This window comes from Podarcis muralis, chromosome 4 (genome assembly GCF_964188315.1).
Source record: "Podarcis muralis chromosome 4, rPodMur119.hap1.1, whole genome shotgun sequence".
NCBI lineage: Eukaryota > Metazoa > Chordata > Lepidosauria > Squamata > Lacertidae > Podarcis > Podarcis muralis.
The window spans coordinates 78,542,262-78,558,185 of NC_135658.1; the positions used below are offsets into that span (position 1 = coordinate 78,542,262).

At 43.7% G+C, this 15,924-nt stretch overlaps 1 protein-coding gene across 1 annotated transcript in view; it reads right to left on the bottom strand.

Moving 5' to 3' along the window:
- Nucleotides 1-15,681, bottom strand: part of EDAR (ectodysplasin A receptor) — an 81,989-nt gene extending 66,308 nt beyond the window's left edge. Inside the window, exon 1 of the mRNA XM_028728004.2 lies at nucleotides 15,405-15,681. The gene's annotated coding sequence lies outside the window, so the exon portion shown is untranslated. The remainder of the gene's footprint in view (nucleotides 1-15,404) is intronic.
- Nucleotides 15,682-15,924: the final 243 nt, after the last annotated feature.

Consider the following 15,924-nt stretch of genomic DNA (forward strand, 5'->3'; position numbering starts at 1 on the left):
GACACTATAGGCCCCCAGAACAGGGTCAAGTGGGAGAGGGGAGACCTCAGGAGAACAGAGAAACCTAATTACTCGGGAGCACCATAGAATTCAGTGGGACTTTCTAACTAGTAAACACATGGATTTGAGCTGCAAAACTATGAATGTACCCCAGTCCTTGTACTTTGGCTTGTTTCTTGTCCTACAATACTCAACTTTTTATTCTAAGAATAAGAGTAATTATTCATTGTTTCAGGGTTTTGTTTGTTTGCAGAGATCAAGGCCCAAGGCAGAAACCAGCATCCTCTGCACACCTTCAAAGCTTTTATTTAAAGTTAACATTTCATTGCTTTTCATCTCGGTCTTCCCCTCCCCATATCTGTGAATAGCCTTGCGATGATCTTGGTCTGCTACAGATGGTTTCCTGTTCTTTGTGCCAAATGTGAAATAGCTATAAAACTTGAAAAGGGTTTGAGGTTGTCACTGCATGAAAAATTACATTTTGGGGAGAAAATTAAATCTGAGCCTTATCCTTTAATTGCTTTGCTTTAATCTTGTTTCATAAAACGAAGTTTTTTTGTTTTTTACCCCGAAAACCTAATCTCCAAAGTTTCCGCTAACATGACCTGAAGGGCAAAAATATCGTTAGGCGTTTCAGTCAGGTATCCTTCAACAACAGCGGCAGCATCAACAACAAAAGAATAATGAGCTAGTTCCATTTCAGTTACAACCAAAATGACACTCTCTTCATTTGAGAAGTGTCGTTCCTTTGGCTCCCCTCCACGGTGATAGGGAACGAAATCCCGAGTAGCAAAGATAAAAGCTATGGGATGCAGCTTTACATTATGTGAAACCTTCAGTCCAGAGATGGGAGACCTGTGCTCCTCCACCTGTTGAGAGACTTCAGCTTCCATCAACCCCAGCCAGCATGGCTAATGGTCAGGAATGATGGGAGTTGAAGTCCAGGTTCTTCACCCCTACTGTAGTGCATTGTGTTGGTAAATTATCCTTAGAGTCCATCGGGGAGTATAAGGACCCTAATCATATCTGCTCAAAAGTAAATCCCTTTGAGCCCAACTTTACCTCAATGGGGTCCACTCCCAGGTTAATGGGTTTAGGCAGCCTATCAACACTTACCTGGGAACAAACCCTATCAAACATAGTGGGACGTACTTCTGAGGAAATATGCATAGCATATGCATAATGAACCCTCTGTTAATGAATATTTACACAACAACAAGAACTGCAGAGAAGAGATTCTCACAGTAGCTTTCCCCCTGAAGCTCTTATTACTGTAGCTCAATGGGGGAAAGGCAGATATGGCTTCACACCTAGTTTGACTCTTTGTCTTTGAATCCAGTGTTGTGGTCTTGATCCAAACTGGATCCTTCACACAGCTGCTTTTAACAACAACAACAACAACAACACACCAGGAGACCCATCAAGGTTCTGCACCTCACATCTGGTTTGCACCTGAATGTTACAGCAAGACTATAATCATACATACTCTTTCCTGGAGAGTAGGTCCCATTGAATAGGCACGTATAAGATTGCACACAAAAACACTATTTGTGTCTTTAAAATGCAAAAACAAGCCTCCATGTCGGGCACCATTAATTGTCAGTGTGTTCACACATGCTTTGTTTTAGGGCTGTGGAAATTAGCTGACAGCTGAGTCACATGAACACTTCTGCAGGTCATGGATCCATGTGTTCCTGCTCACCACCCTCCTACACTGCAATACACTTTTTATAAGAAAAAGTTAAACCCTACATAATATTTGTATAACTAGAGCTCTTTTTAAAAAGGGGGTTGGTGTGGGGACTTTTGTGAGGTGAGAGCTGCAACCACGATCTATTGTCCATCCTACTAATCTCACTGTAACAGACTCAGGTAATTTCAATATAATTATCTCCATCCCTCCCACCATCATGTGAATTCCATTTGCCTCTACAAAATGCTTATAATCTCATAAAGTGCTTTGGCCACTTGTTTCTTCGGGCACATGAGAGACGTGTATTGGATCTCCTGTTGTCTTCTAGCTACATTAGGATAGATAGCAACAGCATTGTTACCAGGGCACAATGAATTAATGGATATTCTCATTCATTCAGAGGCCCTTGAGATCATGTATGGGGATTCTGAGACCCTGGTGATGATGTTAGCTCCCGTTAGCTCCACTCAGCATGGTCTGGGATGATGGGAGTTGTAGTCCAACTATTTATGGAAGTGCAAAGTCTCCCCATCTCTTCTCTAGGCCCCAGCATTTCCAGATGTACAACTCTAATCCTCCAACCAGCACTGAATACTAGGTTATGATGTTCTTCAGCAGTTGCCTAGCTTGCAGCTGGTTTGTTTCTGAGCCTTGAGGTTTCCAATATTTAAATCGTGTTCCAGAATGAATAAGATAAGAATCAAACAGCGCATGATGATCAACACATCTAAGAGCCAGTCAACTCAAATATATTGCTTTTCATCTTAACAGCTGTCTTTTTAACCCTCACTAGATAAGCCAAGAAAAATATTTGTTCGAGAGAGAAACACCCGCATTGCATTATATGTTGTGAAAACAGGATAAAAATAGCAACACGAATACATACGAAAGTACGGCAGTGCTTGTTTTGGAAGGACACAATAACCACCATCATCATCGATGATAGCGGCCACGGTTCTCTTGAGTGCCAGTTCTTATGTAGCCAAAACTGTGCCACCCACTCACAAGAGGGAGGGACCAGCATGCTTGGGAAATCCCTGAGGTTTGCAGAAAGGCAATAACCTAAGGGGACCAATAAAACCAGGCCGATGTGTCCTGAGCATGCTCAGTAGGCACGGAATGCTGACTGACGGCTGAGGTGGGAGAGAATGGAAAAACTGATGGGCAGGGGAATCGAATGGAACACTGAGCAAATGCATTCCACATCGCAATATTTTGGTGTGCATATATATATATATATATATATTTGCTTTCGTAGATTTTCACGGGTATAGGTATGCAGGTTTTGGTGTCCTCGGGTGTCTTCCCGTGTAAAAGTTGGGGTGTCTAGGCGACGTTTCGACGAGGTCTCACTCGTCATCTTCAGGCTGGTGCTTTCGGCTTCTTGTTACTGGAACAGAGCAGGATCTCAGTGTTTGAGTTCCTATAAATACTGTTGAGGGGTGTGGTGTATAGCCTCCAATGTTCTGGGCCGAGAGGAAGTTCCCAGGCTAGTGTGCCTTTTCTTCTTTTGTTCCTTAGTTGCTTGAGGGATATCTTGAGTGATTTCTTGAGTGATATCCTGAGTACCACTTAGGTGGGTCATTAGGTGTGGATTAGTTGCTAAAGCCTTTGTGTCTTGACCTCTTGAACTTTGTGAACTACAGCCATCTTCTCAGAAAAACTCTTCACAAAGTTCAAGAGGTCAAGACACAAAGGCTTTAGCAACTAATCCACACCTAATGACCCACCTAAGTGGTACTCAGGATATCACTCAAGAAATCACTCAAGATATCCCTCAAGCAACTAAGGAACAAAAGAAGAAAAGGCACACTAGCCTGGGAACTTCCTCTCGGCCCAGAACATTGGAGGCTATACACCACACCCCTCAACAGTATTTATAGGAACTCAAACACTGAGATCCTGCTCTGTTCCAGTAACAAGAAGCCGAAAGCACCAGCCTGAAGATGACGAGTGAGACCTCGTCGAAACGTCGCCTAGACACCCCAACTTTTACACGGGAAGACACCCGAGGACACCAAAACCTGCATATATATATATATATATATATATATATACTACTTGCTCATTTACAGTTTGTACTTGGAAGAACTTTTAAGGCACTTACCCCAGTCACAGAAATATGAGTCAATCCTTAGAATGCTAAGGATAAGCTAAATTCTCATAAATGGGTACAGTGGTACCTCGGGTTAAGAACTTAATTCGTTCTGGAGGTCCGTTCTTAACCTGAGGTACCACTTTAGCTAACGGGGCCTTCCACTGCCGCCGTACGATTTCTGTTCTCATCCTGAAGCAAAGCTCTTAACCTGAGGTACTATTTCTGGGTTAGCCGAGTCTGTAACCTGAAGCGTCTATAACCCGAGGTACCACTCTAGATGTGTACAAGGAAACAATTTGAGTCACACAGGTTCTGCTCTCCCCTGCTGCCTCCTATGCCTGTTCTGAGGTTTCTCCACAGAGGTTTGGGGAGCAGAAAGGAAGAGGAAGTTCTGCTGTACGAGTCGAAGTCCTTATGCTAACAGGGCAGCTTCATTAGATGCAACCCTTTTTGTATTACCCTCCAGAACGAGGCCCCAGAATGGTAATTTTCAGTCTGTAGTCTAATCAGCACTATCATCATTATCATTCCAGGGACCATAGGATGGCAGTCCAGGTCATCCAAAAGGGGCATTATCCACTAACTGGCAGTCTTATAAAAGGTTTCTGCATATATAAAAGGTACCCCTGCCTGTACGGGCCAGTCTTGCCAGACTCTAGGGTTGTGCGCTCATCTCACTCTATAGGCCGGGAGCCGGTGCTGTCCGCAGACACTTCCGGGTCACGTGGCCAGCCTGACATCGCTGCTCTGGCGAGCCAGAGCCGCACACGGAAACACCGTTTACCTTCCCGCTAGTAAGCGGTCCCTATTTATCTACTTGCACCTGGGGTGCTTTCGAACTGCTAGGTTGGCAGGCGCTGGGACCGAACGACAGGAGCGCACCCCGCCGCAGGGATTCGAACCGCTGACCTTTTGATCAGCAAGTCCTAGGTGCTGAGGCTTTAACCCACAGCGCCACCTGCGTCCCTTTCTGCATATATAACATGATCTAACAATTTCAAGGCAGCTGGGGGAAAGTATAAATCTGTTTATCATCTCGCAGGAGAGAGGGGAACTCAAATGGTGGTGATTGACAGGATTATTCTAGGAAAGCGTCATAAATCAAAACCAGCAAGCATGGGGGGAGGGGAATCTCCTGAGAGCTGCCAGGACACTGGACATGTATAAAAGATTAGATGTCTGGAATCTATGCCAAAATGGGACAGGGATCTGGGATGGTTTTAAAAAGCACTGTCTCCTCCAATAGACTCAACAGAGGACAGCCATGATTATTAGCTCGCTTGATGCTTATGTTTTTTCTCCACAGTGTAACCCAAAGATTGTAGTTTGCATCTAAATGCCAAATGTTGCAGCCAAGTGGTGGTGCAAAGCCACAAGACACAACAAAATACAATCTTGTGCAATTCTATGAAAACACAGATCCTATTTATTTCAAGGGCAAAGATTATTACAATATAGGATTAGATATTCATGCATATTACAAAATTTCACAGTAGTTATAACACTCTTGAAATCCCACTGTATGATTAACTCCTTCCTTTTTTTGGTGTGTGGGGTGTTAGGGGAGGGTACTACCTCTGGGGGAACACGTCGTTCTCCTTCTAGGGTAGTTTGTCCACCTTTGGTTCCCCCCAACCCGCACTCAGCTCTCACCTGTGGCTCCTAGAAGCTGTCAGCATGTGACAGCAGCCACACCCCAGGAAATGAATGAGCGGCTAAACCAAGTGACAGTAGCCAATGGGGCTCAAACCCTTGGTTACTTAGGGACATCCCCTGCATGCAAAGACAGGCTCCAGCTGATTGAGCAGATGGGACCACTAGAGGGTCCAATGTTCAAGAAGGCAGTTTCTGCAAGTGCTGTAGAGGGAAGAGAAGGGCTGATTGGGCTCGTCACCCTGGAAGGTAGCCCATCTAGACGGAAAACTCTGATCCAACTCTCTGTTGCCTTGTGGGATAGATTCTGGAGAAGAACAGGCTAAGGAGTAAATCCTACACAAATGCAGAGTGGAGTCCCTAAGATGGTTGGGTAGTGCCTTGTACGTATCCTTCTAGCAAGTCCTTGCAACCAAGCTGGTGCCAAATGTCTTGCTCTGCTTTCCTTTGGACCACTTCAGCAAGGCCAGGGGGTGGGGTGTCTTGTCATCTAGGCAGCTTAGGATCCACACTGCTTTGGCTTGCACCCCAGGAGCTCACTTTGGTGCTGCTATTGCAGCAGTTTGATTTCACCATTGGAGGTGAATTCCATTGCCTTCTGAGACAGATGGATGCCAACAATTTATTTCAAAGGAAAGGATCATTACTACAGTATCTAGGATAGGATTGCCATATTTGAAAATGTGAAAATCCGGACATAAAAGTTGTTGAGTGTTGTTGGGTTTTTTGTTCTTTGTTTTGGCAAAGTTGTTGTTAGCTATTTTTTTTTTTATAGCTTAGCGGAAATTCTGCCCGAATGCCAGTTTTGACAGGCGAATCCCAGCTATGTCCAGGAAATTCTGGACGTATGGCAGCCCTAATCTAGGATTAGATATTCATGTATATTATTTTTCACAGTAGCTGTAACATTCTTGAAATCCCACTGTATTATTAACTCTTTCTAGAGTGTTTAAGGATAATATACCATGGGCAATTAGTAGCAGTATTTGCATGGAACAACACTTCTGTTATGTATAGAATTACATACCATGAGTAGTAGAGAAAGCCTATCAGATGTGTTTTCACAGGCAACAGATGTGAGCAGCCATCCTGTTTATTTAGTGTTTTCATTAAGTCATTTTCATCCTGCCGTTTGGGAGCCAAACCCTCACAAGACAGTTTACAATATAAGAAATCAGGATTAAAACGTTAATACAATACATGTCAAAACAATTTATAAAACAATCCATAGTCACTACTTTTCAGATGTCGTCGTATGAATTGTTTTGATATGTATTGTATTAATGTTTTAATCCAAAAGCAATATAAGCATATAACATCAGATTAAAATGTTGTCACCATGTTTTAATTTGATGTTGCTTAATGGCTAGTTTTGATATATACAGTGGTACCTCGGGTTAAGAACTTAATTTGTTCTGGAGGTCCGTTCTTAACCTGAAACTGTTCTTAATCTGAATCACCACTTTAGCTAATGGGGCCTCCAGCTGCCTCCGTGCCGCCGGAGCACGATTTCTGTTCTCCTCCTGAAGCAAAGTTCTTCACCTGAGGTACTATTTCTGGGTTAGTGAAGTCTGTAACCTGAAGTGTATGTAACCCGAGGTACCACTGTATTTAGCTTAATATGGCAATCCCAATTTCTTATTTTGTAAATAATGCAGTGAAAGCTGGAAAAAAATAGTAATTTCAGGATCAATTTAAACACCATGAGAGGGTGGCCAAGCAATGTTTTTGGAGGGAGTTCCACTGATGTGGGACCACCGTAGAGAAGACCACGTCCTTGATACCCTGATATTTCTTAGTGGCAGATCAGAGAATAGGGTCACACCCACACCATTCATTAAAAGCACATTGCTTCCCACAAAGAAGCACCAGAACTGTATGTTGTTAAGGGTGCTGGGAACTGTAAATCTGCAAGAGATAAACTATAGTTCCCAGGATTCTTGGGAAGAAGTTATATGTGCTTCAGATATATGGTGTGGCTGTGACCTAGACCAATTTAAGTTCTGTTGTTCCCATTCTACTCTTGTTTAAGAGAGATAATAAAGTTCTTTTCTAGCTTCTGGACACCAAGAAATGTCCATGCATGTGTAAAGAACCCTTCCAATAAATTTCCCAAATAGTCAAGGGCTATCATAGCAACGCGGGACACAGGTGGCGCTGTGGGTTAAACCACAGAGCCTAAGGTAAAGGTAAAGGTACCCCTGCCCGTACGGGCCAGTCTTGACAGACTCAAGGGTTGCGCGCTCATCTCACTCTATAGGCCGGGAGCCAGCGCTGTCCGCAGACACTTCCGGGTCACGTGGCCAGCGTGACAAGCTGCATCTGGCGAGCCAGTGCAGCACACGGAACGCCGTTTACCTTCCCGCTAGTAAGCGGTCCCTATTTATCTATTTGCACCCGGGGGTGCTTTTGAACTGCTAGGTTGGCAGGCGCTGGGACCGAGCAACGGGAGCGCACCCCGCCGCGGGGATTCGAACCGCCGACCTTTCGATCGGCAAGTCCTAGGCGCTGAGGCTTTAACCCACAGCGCCACCCGCAACCACAGAGCCTAGGACTTGCCAATCAGAAGGTCAACGGTTCGAATCCCTGTGACGGGGTGAGCTCCCGTTGCTCAATCTCAGCTCCTGCCAACGTAGCAGTTTGAAAGCACGTCAAAGTGCAAGTAGATAAATAGGTACCGCTCCAGCGTTCCCGTGCGCTGCTCTGGTTCGCCAGAAGCAGCTTAGTCATGCTAGCCACATGACCCGGAAGCTGTATGCCGGCTCCCTCAGCCAATAAAGCGAGATGAGCGCCGCAACACCAGAGGTCACGACTGGACCTAATGGTCAGGGGTCCCTTTACCCTTTACCTTTTATGATAGCAACACTTTAAATTGAGCCTGAAAATTGTTCCATCTGCCATCTTATTTTCCATCCAGAGATAAGATAGCACAACATCTGTCTGCTGTAAATTAGTTAAGAATAAAGTCCGTAGAATTCCATGGCAAGCTTGGTCTACAATAAAACTGAAACAAATACCTGAGGTTTCACGCAACTTTGCCCACCAGATTTTTGCACGAGATTTCAAAAACATAACTCACATTTGCATTTTGAACCTTCAGATTTGAATGTTTTAGACTTGTTGGCACCGTTCACTGGCATTCTTCAAATGTGAAACCTCGTAAGATGTCAACTGTCAAATACTAATTACTCTTGTGTGTTATCTTGCAAATCGCTTCAAAAGCACCTGGCAGGACACCACCATCAGCTTGTGCCGTTTGCAGTCCCAGGCAGGCGTCAAAAGCAGAAGCTCTCTTGAAACCCTAGCAAGCTGTTGTTCGTGGCTGGTGGGATTTTCTCCAGGATCAATGGCACTATTTCAGAAAACGTGTTTGGAGAATTGCAGCCAGAAGGCGCCTGTGAAGATATTAACCATCACTCTATCTGCCTCAGGCCCTTTAGCGAAAAGGTTGTGGTAAACACAGTTTGCTTCACATCTGTATGTTTTGAAAATCACACTATGGCAGTGTTATCTCATGACTCAGAAGCATCTCTGTAGGCAGTTTGACTCTAATTGGCCCACAGGCCTATCTGCGATACACTGACTAAGGCTTGTAATCCATGAGTTTCCTTTCCCCCTTAATTAGTGATCCTGTGGTGTTTTGAAGTGTGCTCTTCCTTTCCCCCGTTGCCTTCATTTTAACTTTATTTTAAAATGACATCCCAGGTTAAAAAGAAAACACTCAAGTCTTTAAGCTATTGAATACTTATGGGTCAAAGCCTTTCTAATGTATCTGTGAGCATGCTGCATGTGAACTTGATTGCTTGTTCCTTGATTACTCATCTCTTGATGACTTTTAGTCAAATGTGTGGGCTGTCTCATTGAAAGGCATGTTGTTGTTTTTGAGGTAAGCTGATGCCAAATGAAAATTATGAGTGTGGTGCGCAAATCTTTCCTTCGCACCTGCAATTTATCACTTAGCTATACCCAATCTACATGTGTGAACGGTTCCTGTTTTGGAAAGAAGATACACATGTGTACATACATCTTAAAAAAATGAACCCAGATATCTACTTTGCATAACGGGATGCTTGGTTTCTTTGCTCTCTTTGTGAATCACTGACATTGTCTTTAGAGGCTCCTCCAACCCCCCAGTGCTTGGGGCAGAAGATAAAGGAGATGCCCCACAGCAGAAGTAGATGGTGTGTTGGACTCTTATCCTGTGTGTTTTGTAAAAGGAAGGGCTTCTGCAAACTGCAGGCGAGCGAAACCTACTCTATGCTGCATACCCCTGGAGCTCTGGCATTCAGGCTGAAAGTAGGCCATTGCTCTGCAGTTGGTTTTGGTGTTATACAATCAGCTTTACAGAATGATAGATGAGGCAAGTTTCCTACTCCTAAGTAGCAGCAGATGTGAAAGAGCAGGCATGAAAGATTGATGATAAAGAGCTACGACCAATAAAAAACAACAACAAACCCAGTGTAGATTCAGTTCTAACAAAAATGAGGGAAACCGAAAAGGTCCATGCCCACTTTACTGATGTTAACAACAACAACAACACCCACCACATCTGAAGTAGCTTTTATCCTTTATCTTTCTGTTCATGATGATTCAGACTTGTGGCTCCCTGTATCATTTCAAATAGGTACCCTGTGGCCCCTGCTTACAAGCTGGCCAGTTATATCGGGCCTAAAAGCTTTAGACAAGGAGGAGAGCTAAATGGGGTACAAAGCTGGTTCATTTGGGTGAATGTGAGACTAACCCCAGTCTGCTCTCTGCCAGTCCTCACCTGTCCAAGTGATGGCACTGCCTGTCAGCTTTCTCCTCCTTAGTCTCAGGATTTCATGTTGTATAGCGAGGAGGATGGAAGCAAAACTAGAATTATTTGGCTCTGCCTGTCTTTGGCTCTGACTCCACCTATTCTTGGCTTCCTGGCCTTCCACCCCATCAGTCCTGATGGGCAGCAGCTACCCCTGGGGGCAAATATCCAAAAACACACACCAGTGGCTCATTTTTCGTATTTTTCTTTTTGTCGAAATAGGGCATGGCCAACTGGTGGTCCATTGGCCACACCTATAGCTTGACTTGACCTGCTTCTCTCTCCTGTCCCAAAACCATCCCTGCAGAGAATGCTTGTGAGTACATATATGTCCTGCAACACATGAAATAGGTAGGAGGATTGCCTTAAAGTGGGAGGGGAAAGCTTCAGGGCTGGTGTGAACACCTCAGGGTCTGTTTAGACACCTTCCTGCTGTGACGCCTAGTGACTTATACATGCTCTGAGCCTGACAGTAATAGCATATTTGCTGTGGGACTATCTGCCCCACAACCGGTCAAGGAGACTGTAGGCCTCCAAGCTCAGGAAGCAGGTCGGCAGGAGTCTAAGTTGACATTTCACTGCATTGTAGAAGACTCACTTGGAAGCACATTTCAAGTCTTTATTCTTGACATTAGTGGTACCATGCATTTGCAGTCCCTCCAATGCAGACAAAGAGCTTATATTGGTGCAAAGGCCTCCTCCATAGTCTTAATCTCTGCATAAACATCCCAACCAGACCATTAGGTTATACTTGGAATTGGCACAGATAGAGCGTGACTGAAGCAGATCAGAGTCCATTTTTATGATTTTTACTTATGGGATCCTGGCTGAAACCATAATTTACAGGGCAATCCTGCATGTCTACTCAAAAGTAAGCCCAACTGAATAAAGCCCAGGAAAGGGAGTGTAGGATAGGACCTTAATTTCTTTTAAAATGCAGTATTTAATGACATGCATATTGCATTGGGTCAAACCATATTCTAAAATACAATTTGGCTTGTTTTGCAGGATGGCTGATGCAAAACTGCACTTCCCTAGCAATATTTCTTAGTGGTTTATTTCTCAGCATTAGAAATTTCTTTCCTATCAATTTTGAATTAATTTGAACTTTGCGCATTTCTTAATATTTTATCTTCCTCTTCTAGGTTAGAGAGCATTTTATTATGAAATACTTTCTCCTCATTAAAGTATTTATACCCTGTGGACAACTCACCTCCTCAACTTCTTTTTGATATGATAAATAGCTTGATCGTGTTAAGTTGCTAGCTGCTAGGCTTGTTTTCCAATCCTTAAAAATTCTCATAACTCTTCTCTTGAACGCTTTCCAATAATTTTTAATGTCTTTTTGTCAAAGTGGACATAATTCTAAACTGTTTCAGCAGTGCTATTAACATCACCTCTGCCCTCCCTCAGTATATTTGCCTTCACATTTATTTTACAGTTATAAGTAGCAGTGTTTAATTAACCAGTGGGCTAAAGCTGCAATTCTGTGCCCACTTACTAGGGGGCAAGTCCCTTTGAGCACTGCATTAATTACTTCTGAGAAAGATATGCATAGGTTTGGGCTGCATATTATTTGCACTTCTGCATCGCATGCGCAAATGGCATGTGTGATGGTTGCGCATGCATTCATTTTGCTGTGGTCCCATGTGAGATACATAAACTCTGGGGCATTGTGGCTTCCTACATAGATCACTATTCCAAATGATTTCACTAGAAATCAAAGAGCAGTATATAACTCCAGATTTGTGTCAATTTAAGCAAGGTCAAACTTTGGCACAGGGAATGTTGTTTGAAGCCAGGAAAGCTGCTGCCAGGGGCAATTTATTTCCTTTGCTTAGGTTTTTTTCCCCTTTCTTGCCTGTGTATTCAAGAATGGAAAAAAAAGATGTCTTGGGGGAATAATTACAAACATTAACATTTAATAATTATTTTCTCCTTGGTGGCTTTCTTAAATGAAATATTTCAGAATTCCTCAGCCAAGGAAGATTAAATTAAATACTTCTGATCTGAGTCATTTAGCTGACTTCCTTTTGCCCACCTGAGCCAATTGCTACTTTTCTTTCTCTTTTTCATTATCTTGCATTCATTTGGCTCTTGTACAGTTTCACTGACTCTGCAGCAGCTTCATATTCAGAATTTATCTGATGATGGCAATGCTCAGTTCTGCACCTATCAGCAGGAAACACCCCACGGGGCTCCTGTTATGCCCAGTCCTGTGGCCCTTGCTCAATAAATTTTCAGCAGTGAGCCTCATAACATATTGCCCAGAGCAGATCCCAGAATCAAAGCATCAGAAACTCAGAAGTAATGTACATTTCCTTGTATAAAACTATGGTTTTTTTACTCTAAAATAGTGTTCAAAATTGGGGCTCATCTTATACACAGATACATCTCTCCCCCCCCCCATTTTCTTAAATCAGAGTCCCCCATAATAGGGGGCGTCTTGTACATGGGGTCATCTTATACACTGAAAAATACGGTACATAATGCCCCTGTATAAATTAGCACTGCACAATTTATAGAATCCAAGTCTTTACTTCCACGTGTTCATTGGCACAGTACAATAGCTAATAATAACTAGAGTGGCACACACTGAGGCATAGGTGCCGAGTTGCAGCCAACTTTTTTTGGGGGGGGAGGGGGGACTGACATAACGCGTGCGATGCACATCTCGTGCATATGATGTCACGCATGTCACATGCATGACGTCTTGCATCAGGAGAGTGCCGACCAGGCATCTTCCCGATGTAACATTTGTGTGCCAGGCCGCACTGCTCTGCGCATCTCTCCTGACACTGTGCAACCCAGGGCAACATCCCGCCAGGCCTTCTCTGCCCCCTCAAGATAGGAGGGGGCTGAGCCCCGTCCAAACAGACATGGGCGGGGGGCTGTAGACGCCTCAGCCCCATAGAATTGGCACGCCTGCACTGAGAGACTAGAAAGTTAGACTCCTCCAGCTTATGAAAGTAAGGAGGGAAGAATAAATTGCATAGATGTTGACAGAGATACATATATTGTTTTATTGCCATGCATAATAGCAGCAATAAAACATAGCATGGTAATAAAATATTGGGATAGTTTTAGCAGCAGCAGCAGCAGTGGGTTCACACAGCATCCAACGGCTGAGAAGGGAATTTAAGGGCATATATAATTCATATTTTAGTCCCTGCAATATGTATCGTATACTGCAGGAACTGAAATATCAAATTATTAGCACGGGAGAACACAGAAGAAAAAATCTAGCCCATAAAATTTAGACAGGGCTCCTTCCCCATGGATGAAATGGCTGCTCCCCATCACCCTTGGGAGTATGTAAGATACTGTCACACCAACAAATTTGACGTTAATTTGTAAAAAATAAATAAAAAAATTGAAAAGTAAGAAAAATTAATTGGCCCAAAGGCAAGATGTTGACTGGATGACTTAGTAAGGACCAGAGGGTTTTCTTAATGGTCAGGGTCTAACCTCACTGGGATGGGGAAGGAACTGCCTGCTCTATTAGACTGGTTAGTGACCAGAGGGATTAGTGAATGGGTAAGCATACTAAGGCCCAGGGGCCGGATCTGGTCCAATGGCCTTCTAAATCCGGCCCATGAATGGTCCTAGAATCAGCATGTTTTTACATGAGTAGAATGTGTCCTTTTATTTAAAATGCATCTCTGAGTTATTTGTGGGGCATAGGAATTCATTCATTTCCCCCCCAAAAATACAGTCCGACCCCATGCTGAAAAAGTTTGCTGACCCCTGGATTAGTGCATTCAGGACATGGCTGGCTAGCTTGTATCAGCAGCTATTCACTTGACCTGACTCTTCATGTGGTGTGTTCTTCTCTCTGCATAGATTGATGGGGGCAGCAGGTTGGAGCAGAGGCAGGGACCACCCTGCTTTTTAGCAGGAAATCACATTAGTTGATGCCTTTGAGAAGGGAGTTTGAAGAGTTGATCCTTGCGGAATCACACTGCCACGAAAAACAAGGAAAGCTAATTTTATATAGCTGAGCAGGAATGAAACACATGAATATCAGTAACTGACAAAGCGGTCAGGGCGTGCTTACAAAACTTAGGTGAGCAAAGACTGTGTTCCACCCAATGGAGGGAGGTATGTCCTGTGCCTTCAGGCCTTGGTCCTCATGTTAAAGATGCCCCTATGCCATATAGCAAACGATGGAAATGGAGAGCAAACAGCTGTCTGTTCTTGTCCTATCCATTTGCAGGAATGTAGTGACCACTGCTGGCCAAAGGATGATTAGATGGGCTGTTGGTCTGCAGATCTCTTACGTTCTTGCACAGTGCAAATCAGCTTTGGTCTCAAGAGATTATTGCAGATTTTAAGACAGCTGAGGAGCAGATCCAGTATAGTTATGCAAGGAACAGATCCACTAAATGTTTCAGTCTGTATGGCTGTAAAAACTGCATTCCCTGGAACTCACGGATGTCTCCGTGTACCTTTCCACTGCTGGTCAGAAATGCTAAACAACATGCTTAAAGATCTAGCAGAATGCAATCATTTTCTTTATAGCGCTTGGGTTCCCTGTTGCTCTACAATATTGAGAAAACTTTCTCCTGGAAACAAAACTGTACATGCTCCTAAACTTGTATTTACAGGTATGTAATTCCCCACATTCAATCAACCTCATCCCAGCGGGTGCTGAGGTGCCTTGCAGTAATATTCTTTGTTCCCGTCAGCGTATAAGTTATAAACATATTGCTGGTATTCTGTACAACTCAAATACCGAAGCTGCAACAATCTCCAAGCACAAACTCTAAAATGCAAAAAACAAAAACAAAAAAACAACCACCTATCAAAGCTTATTGCTGCCCATTGTTACAAACAGCCATATAGCAAAAACCCAACTTCTTGGATATATGCTCCATGCTGTATTACATGGGCACTACAAAGAAACACAACGAAACATCACACTTTGATTGAATCCTCAATGGAGAATGTGCCCACAGTTGTTTGGAAGACATATGGGGGTGGAGGATAAAAATGTGGAATCCAGGGCTTTCAGCACATCCCATGAGCGGAGGCGTTTCTCACGAAATATTAAAAATGACAAGTATTTTGAAAACAGTATTTTGACTGCTGCATCCCAATCGCCGCCACAAAGAGTATCTAGCTTCCCCGAACATAAATTTCTTATGGAAAAGAAATCTTACCTTGCGCAGAATTAAAGAACAAAGCCGAAATCCAGCCAAGCAAGCAGTCTGTCACTAAAACGCTGACAATATCCAGTTTCGAGCTACTGCAGCGCTTTTTGCAGTTGCCTATGGGCATCACACCATCAGATGCTGCAAGGCAGGTAGGTGGACCATATCTCATCGGTGTTCCAAGACCTACTGCTGTCCATAAAGGGCCACCATGTACCCTGTGCTTCGCTTGTCCTACACTTACTTTGCAGTCTCAGAGGACTTCCCCGCAACTTTCCCCTGAGTGGCTTTCCTTGGAGTTTGATAGATCTGAAAACTGCGAAAATAATGGGTTTCCCTTCTGTGGAAACTCACCTGCACCACCTAGGGGCCTAACACAGGATAGGAAAAGTTACTGGAATAGGACATAGGCTCCCTCCCTCGCAGAATTCTTTTGCCTGGGTTCACACTACAGTTTAATGCCAGATCTGATACAGCCTTGCTTTATTTAACATTATTTATTATGATTATTTGTACCTTGTATTTGAGG